We start from the raw sequence: 8,098 nt of genomic DNA, 5'->3' as shown, positions 1-8,098 counted from the left end.
ACAAGACTGCTTTGAGAGCGAGGGGCCTTCCTTGAACTGCATTTATGAATTTAGTGCGGAGTGGGAAAACTTTGAAGGTGCATGCATCAGTATTGTTTGCCTCGAAGGGACGTTGATGCCACATGTCCTTGTGCAATGCATCGATGGGTCATGCAAGTGTGGAACGGATGCACTGTGTGAATAGTGGGTGGATGCATAAAGATGCGAAGAAGTGTGGGCGTGTGTTGAGTGCACTGACATACTGTGTTGAGCATGTCAAGTGCACTAACGTTCTATACATTGATGGTGCCAATACACCATGCTTAGAGGACTTATGCTTCTTTAATGCAGGCTTCGATGGCCCCAGGGAATGATTCCATTTCTTCCTTGATGCAGGGTGTTTTAAGGTACTGGATCTCCAGACTTCGACGTGTGCCGATGGAGGAGTTTCTGAGGAATTCTTGCTCAACTCTTTCCTGATGAAGCAGATGACGTGGCTCTTTGGGAAGGGGATCTACTGTGATTCCGAAGAGATTTTTGCAGTTCCTCAACCATACATGCCCTGGAATGCTGAGAACGTGAGCACATTCGTCCATGGGCATAACAGTTTGCCCAGTCACAGTTTGGACTGAAGCAGTGATAGCACAGCTCATGCCCATCTGTGAAGGACATTACCCTGCCACAAATATAGTTCCTGAATCCACTCACAGTATGTGGGATTTTTTTTTTTTTTTTTTTGCCAGACATGTTGAGGAGACAAAGTGTCTTGTTGCTTGTTTTGACTTTTTTTTTTTTTTTTTTAATAGCATTGAAAAGTTCTGCAGAGGCAGCAAGGCAACAAAAAAGGTTAAAACTAAAGAGAATAATAGAAAATTAAACAGTTTTAAAGATTTTAGAGAAAAATATATGGAGAGACTAAGTACACATCTGTATCTCTGCTTGGACAAAAAATGACTGAGAAGGCGCAAGGGCCTTCACCCAGGCAAAAACTTCCACACATGCCCAGTAGAGCTAAAACCTCTACTAGCTAAGAGAAACAAGTTTTTTTTGGTGCTGCTAGATGATGTCACTGCTTGTCATGGCTAATTCAGCCTGATTATCGATGGGGAAAAAAACCCCGTTTTTCTAAATATCATTTTTGTTCTTTTGTAATAAACACTGAAATTCTCAGGAAAATATAATAAAAACTGAAAACAAAGATCTCTATTTATTAATAATCTCTTCTTGAATCTTAGATGCAATAGCAATTTTCTTTCATGGAAATAACTGGGCTTTATGACTTCAGTCATGTACTACAGAAGGAGAAGTTAGGTCCAAGGGGAAAAGTAAATTAAACAGAAATATCTTGAGTAACAGCCACTAGTGATGGAAAAGGGAAATGGATTTTTATTTAAATATTATGTTGTTTTTAAAGTCTGCCCAGAGTCAAAGTCCCCATTTAACAAACTTGAATAGCTATGAAATTTGTCCTTGTTTACACATCCACATGTTGACAGAGACAGAGAAAAGAAAACTTCCTGGCACAACCTGATCAAAGTCACCTGGAAGCAAATGCTTAATGGGTATAATCTATGAAGGTGTAAGCCATAATAACAAACCTAGCCAAGAAAAATGTGCTTCTTTTTACAAAAACAGAAAGCAAATATATCTTAATGGGTTTGAGTCAGTCTCATCAACTGCAAAAACATAAGACCTGTACCACTGCAACCATGACTTTGCTCCCATCTTTTAACTTCAAAAATCTTACAAGCTTTCTACTCGGCATGGAGAAAACACCCATACCACTCACCTATGGAAATGCAATGCACAAACATAAGCAACTTTTAGTTGGGGCTGTCAGAAATATTTCACATGACCGTATAACTAAAATTATTAACAACCACCAAAGAAGAAAATTGATTCTTACCTAATTTTATTTTTTAGTCCCCCAGAGCAGTCTAGATGCATGGATTTTTCCCCCCTACCAGTAGATGGAGACAGAACATAAGAACAAAAGAAATTGCCATGCTGGGTCAGACTAAGGGTCCATCAAGCCCAGCATCCTGTTTCCAACAGAGGCCAAACCAGGCCACAAGAACCTGGCAATTACCCAAACACCAAGAAGATCACATGCTACTGATGCAATTAATAGCAGTGGCTATTCCCTAAGTAAACTTGATTAATAGCAGTTAATGGACTTCTCCTCCAAGAACTTATCCAAACCTTTTTTGAACCCAGCTACACTAACTGCACTAACCACATCCTCTGGCAACAAATTCCAGAGCTTTATTGTGTGTTAAGTGAAAAAGAATTTTCTCCGATTAGTCTTAAATGTGCTACTTGCACATTCATGGAATGCCCCCTAGTCCTTCTATTATCTGAAAGTGTAAATAAACGATTCACATCTACTCGTTCAAGACCTTTCATGATCTTAAAGACCTCTTTCATATCCCCCCTCAACCGTCTCTTCTCCAAGCTGAACAGCCCTAACCTCTTCAACCTTTCCTCATAGGGAAGACTCGATAGAGGAGAAAGTGACCCAGGCAGTTGTAGCAGCTCTGAACATGAAGCTACACCAAATTTCTGAACAGATAGTGGAGGTGAGAGCTTCCCTGGGGGAGTTTGACACCCGGATAGAGCTTGTGGAGGGCGACGTGGGGGCCTTGGAATGCAGGGTAGCGAAGTTGGTAAAAGCTGCCCAAGCATGAGATGGAAAGCTTGATGAACCGGAAAACCGATCTTGGAGAAACAACTTGAGGTTTGTGGGGTTACCTGACAGCCTCCCCAAACACGATTTTGTTCGTGTGTTAGAAACATAGCTGGCCTCCCCAGTTCTCTCCCTCGTGCCCATGTCAACGAGAATAACTGAACGTGTACATAGGTTGGGTCCTAAAACGGCAGTGGCACAGAAACCCCAGGTTGTGATCGCTAAATTTCTGAACTATGCCCAGAAAGTCACAGTTTTGCAACAATATCGGAAGAACAGAGTTTCATTTTGAGAACAAGCGAGTTTTGGTTTTTCAAGACTTCTTGTTGTGAGTCTCAAATCTGCACAGAGAATTTTCATTGATCTGCTCGGAGTTGGCATCCAGGAAAGTTTATTTCTCTTTATTTTATCCTGCACGGTTGCAAATTTGGCATCAGGGAGGCGCACAACTATTCGACAATGTCACTGCAGCTGCAGAATTTGTGAAGAAGCTGTCAGCAGGCGACGTAACTGACCCCTGACAAGTCTGGACAGCTGGGAGGTTAATCTTTATCCTGGAGACACGTTTCCCCCCATGTGCAGATTGAGGCTGTGTACGCTATAATGCGTGTGAAGGGGTTCTCAGGGATTGTTGTGTTTGTTTATCTCTCTCTGATAATCCCACTTCCATTGTTGTAAAATGTTTTTGTAATCTGTTGGAGTGCAGTAGTGTTGATTCTATGGGTGGTGGCTGAGCATGTCTAGCATCTAGATGACTCCCAGTCTCTATAGGAGAGACCGTTTAGGGTGGCGATTAGCGAGTTGGGATGTTTTGGAAGAAGTGTTCCATACATACATTATTTGTTTTTCTTGGGTGGGGGGGGGGATCAGATGCTGCCAATAACCTGCCTTTTGTGGGGTCTTCATCTCAAGGATATCTTTTTCAGTATATGGGCTTTTCCATTATCTATGGCCAAGGGTACTGGGTCTTTTGTAAGTACTGGGGGGCATGTGTGCAGTGTGTGGAGGATCTTGTTTGCAGTATCAGGCGACTATTCCGGGTTATCTGATACTTATGGCGCTTAATTTAGTTACTTGGAATGTGGCTGGACTGGAGACCCCAGTGAAAAGAGAAAAGGTTTTGACCCGACTGAATAAACTCCAATCCAAGCTAGTGTTCCTTCAGGAAACTCAGGGCTAGTAGAGGCTGCTAAATTACGGAAGAGATGGGTAGCACAAGTTTTCACTGCCACTGGAACCACCAAACGTCATGGGGTAGTTATCCTTATGCACAAAGCGGTCTCTTTTCAATTGCTAGAGTGTAGCTGATCCAGGAGGGAGGTTATCATTTTGCTGGGCTTGCATATAATTCTAACTTTGGCATATGCCCCAAATACCTATGAACACTCATTCTTTGCAGATTTACTTTCCCAAATTTCTCAACTGGGCAATTATGTTTATGGTAATGGAGGCGACCTCAATTGTGTCATCAATGCAGAATTGGATAGACAACAGTCTAGAGGCGGTCATCCCATAAATGAGACTAAAGGTCCCCGTTTTTTGTGTAACAATTTACACTTACTTGATTTATGGAGGGTATACCATCCGGGCGAATGGGACTTTATCCATTTAGCCAGGGCCCATCCCACCAGGACCAGGATTATTTATTCATCTCAGAGCGCCTATTGCCCATTTTTCTAAAGTATCCATAGAAGATTTACTTATCTCCGATCACTGCCCTGTACTGGGTACTATGAAGATGGAGGAACCCCAAGGGGCGGGTCAGTGGAAAATGCCCTTTAGCTTGTTCACAGACCTGGATTTTCCTTTTTATCTACAGTGTAAATGGCAAGAGTATGTTGAATATAACCCAACCTCTGCTGTTTTGGGAAACAACTAGGTCAGTTCTCAGGGGTGACATCACTAGTTATTCAGTTTTAAGCAGAAATGGTTACATTCAGAAATTATCAATTTAGAAAAGAAGGTATGAGAATGTAAACAGAACATGACTACTGATTACGTTGGCCTTTATTTGGAGGAATTGAAAACTATACAAATGGCGTTCAATAACCTGTTACATGCCAGGGCAGTAAACTCTCTGCGACACCTGAAGTACCATTTATTCCATTTTGGGAATAAGTTGGGTTGCATGCTGGCTAATTTATTGAAGAGCCAGGACCTCCTCAAATGTATTCCTTCTATTAAAACTGCACACAGGGTCATGTTAAGACCTCAACAGCCGATACCGCGCAAGAATTTACTTAACATTATCAACGTCTTTACTATGAAGAGGCTATAGATCCTGCCTTAATGTCTAATTTTTTGGAACACAGAGTGTCCTATGCCCACTGCTGAGGACTTGGAAAAATTAAATCAGGATATCAATGTGGAAGAGGTGAAAGAAGCTATTAAATCCCTGCCTTTCATGACGGCACCAGGCCCTAATGGTCTGGATGCTTTCTTTTATAAGTCATTGATAAATGACATTCCTGATAGCTTACGGTTAGTTTTACGAAGCTGTGTGTACAAGGGGTACAATGCCTGATGCCATGAGGGAAGCTACCATAGTTGTCCTACCCAAGCCAGGGAGGGATGCCCAGCTCCCCTTGTTTTATTGGCCGATATCCCTCCTTATCCTAGATATTAAGATTTATGCAAAACTCTTGGCGAGTCACCTGAAGTATGTAATGCCTAAGGTAATTTTGCCAGATCAAATAGGCTTTGCACATGGGAGACGCTCTACAGTCAATATACACAAAGTTCAGGCTATGCCTTGGAAAGCTGCCTCCGCAACGCTAATATAGATCCCCCTCTCGATGAGTTGTGACGCAGAGAAAGCTTTTGCTAGGATAGCTTGTCCTTTTTTGTTATGTGTGTTGCTAAAGTCTGCATTTTGGGGAAAATGTATCAATACATTACTTTGCTGTATACCAACCCCACGGCTAGACTACTGGTCAATGGCCACTTTTCTGAGGCTTTCCCTCTTCACAGAAGAATGAGACAAAGTTGCCCCCTGCCCCGCTTTTGTTTATTTGTAGAGCCACTCTTCAAATTCTGCCAGGCAAAGGAGGTTACAGGGATGTATATGAGACCACTGCAATTCAAAATCCTTCTGTTTGTCGATGACATCTTGTTACTTTTGTCTAATGCCAGAAAGGAGCTCCCGGAGGTGCTCAGAATGTTTTCAGAATACCAGTTGTTGTCGGGGTTTAAACTCAATTTGGATAAAACCGAGGCACCAGATATTGCTGGGGTGCTAAAGCAAGATTGAATCGATTTTCCGGTTAAATGGGCAGGGGGGCACTTTCAAATACTTAGGTATCCGCATTCATAGGATTCCAGCGCAGTGGTACTTTATCAATATCCTACCACTTATTGAGAAACTGCATCAGAAATTGGAGAGTTGGCATTCCCTTCCCCTGACGATGCAGGGGTGAATTGCGGTAATAAAAATTATAGTCCCTGAATTTTTATACTTCCTTCTTATGCTACCTGGCTATTTGCAAGGCCCTACATCAAATGCTGGGGAAATTCATTTGGCGGGGTAAGAAAGCACACCTATCATATGCCACTCTAACCGCCCCGAGAGCACAAGGGGGTCTGGGTGTTCCTGATTTTAAGCTCCATACTTGGGCTGCTAATTTAAGATTTCTAGGGGATTGGATATATGCTACTTCTGAATACCCTGATTATCGCTTGATCTTGGCCTTGTGCGCTCCCCTGGATCCAAAATTTGTTCTTCATGCCAATGTGGGTGAATTACGAGGCTCCCAATTGTCTTTTGGCTTGGTTAGGACTATGAGACATGTTAGGGCGGCAGTGGACAAACTTTTATTGTTGTCAGTACACGTCTCACCGCAACTACCCCTCGGGGTAATTCGAGCTTTCCCTTTGTGTTACCCAAACAACACACTTTGAAGATCTCATCAGAGTGGCTTTTAAAAGACTTTGTACATCCCATTTCGAGTAACATTTATTCTTTCCTGGCTTGTCAGGAACAGTTGGGGTTTCAAAATGGTCATTTCTTAACTCTATGGGCAGCTTTGGGCAAATTTCCACAAATTTTTGAAGGTGGAAAGGAGGGGCAATAGATAACCCCTCTTTCTCTTACTTAAATTGTTTGCTGCCAAACAAGATTCCTTGTCTCGATTGTATACCTTCTTTCAGTGTACTAAATCATATTCGATATATGATACTCTTGTTTGGAAGTGGCAGGCAGATGTCACAGAGTAACTTGATGTTCTTCTGCTGAAAGATTGCTATGTTTCAATGAATACGATAACCAATAATGTGAGTCTTAGGGAATTGCAAGCTTGAATTTTCCATAGATCTGTTTTCTTGCCTATGTGTGCTTGTAGGATGGGGCTAATTGATGCCAGTGAATGTCTCAAATGTGGTTGTTCCCAGGCGTCATTAATCCATTGCTTGTGGAGTTGTAAGCATATATATGGGTTTTAGGAGTCTATCTGCAGCCAGATCTCAGTTATGTTATGTGTGGCGATTCATTGGTCATATTCCTTTTGCCTTTTGAACAATGACATGGGGATGAAAGTATCAACTCTGACATTTTCTTTCCAAGGTGTGTTTGACTGCAAAAAAATGTATCTTGTTTAACTGGATTAAACCTACTACTCCCACAGGGAATATGTAGAGATCATTAATGACTGAACTGTTCCAGTTGGAGTATCGACTATTGTCCCGCAAGAAGAAATTATTTTTTTAAAGATGTTTGGTTTATGTTTTTCAATCTTTTCCCTCTGGAAGTCTAACTATATGGTTGCACTATATTATTGGCCAAATCATCAACTGTTGCGGCTTGTCCTTATTTCTACGGATCGATTATTTTTGCCTTATTTTGGCCTTTTTTTCTTTTTTTGCAAGCCAGTGGATTTCCTCTGCTACTTCCTTGTTTGTCCAGGACTTGTGGTTTATTCTGCTGGGTGGGTTTCTAGTGTACATCATCTGTGAGGGTTGGGGGGGATGGGGTTGAATTTGGGGGAAAATGGGGTAGGGATACTGATTGGATGATTCAGTTTAATGTTTTTCAAATGTTTGTTGTTTTTGTATTCCTCAATAAAGATATATTGAAAAAAAAATCTTCAGTCATGTTTACTTTGCTGTTTGTACCTCTGACTGTGTATGTAACATCCCCCCCCCCCCCACGCCACACCGAATTAAAAATATTCCCTCTTACCATGGAAATAGAGTGTGACATTGGTTTCTATAGAGGTGCGCTCCCTCTCGCAAAAAATAGCGCAGATGTGATACATTTATTGCACCTTGCAGAAATTGCCTATGCAATGTGGGAGCCTAACCACGTCCCTTTTTTTTTTTTTTTTTTTTTATTGCGGGCGCTATTTTCGCTATATTTATAGCATTTTGATAAAGCTAGAGATATATTTGAGTAAAAAAAAGCTTACAACTTCTGGCTCCTATGCCCCTTGCAGTTCTATA

The sequence above is a fragment of the Rhinatrema bivittatum genome, chromosome 12 (genome assembly GCF_901001135.1).
Source record: "Rhinatrema bivittatum chromosome 12, aRhiBiv1.1, whole genome shotgun sequence".
Lineage (NCBI taxonomy): Eukaryota > Metazoa > Chordata > Amphibia > Gymnophiona > Rhinatrematidae > Rhinatrema > Rhinatrema bivittatum.
This window is presented reverse-complemented; position numbering follows the sequence as displayed.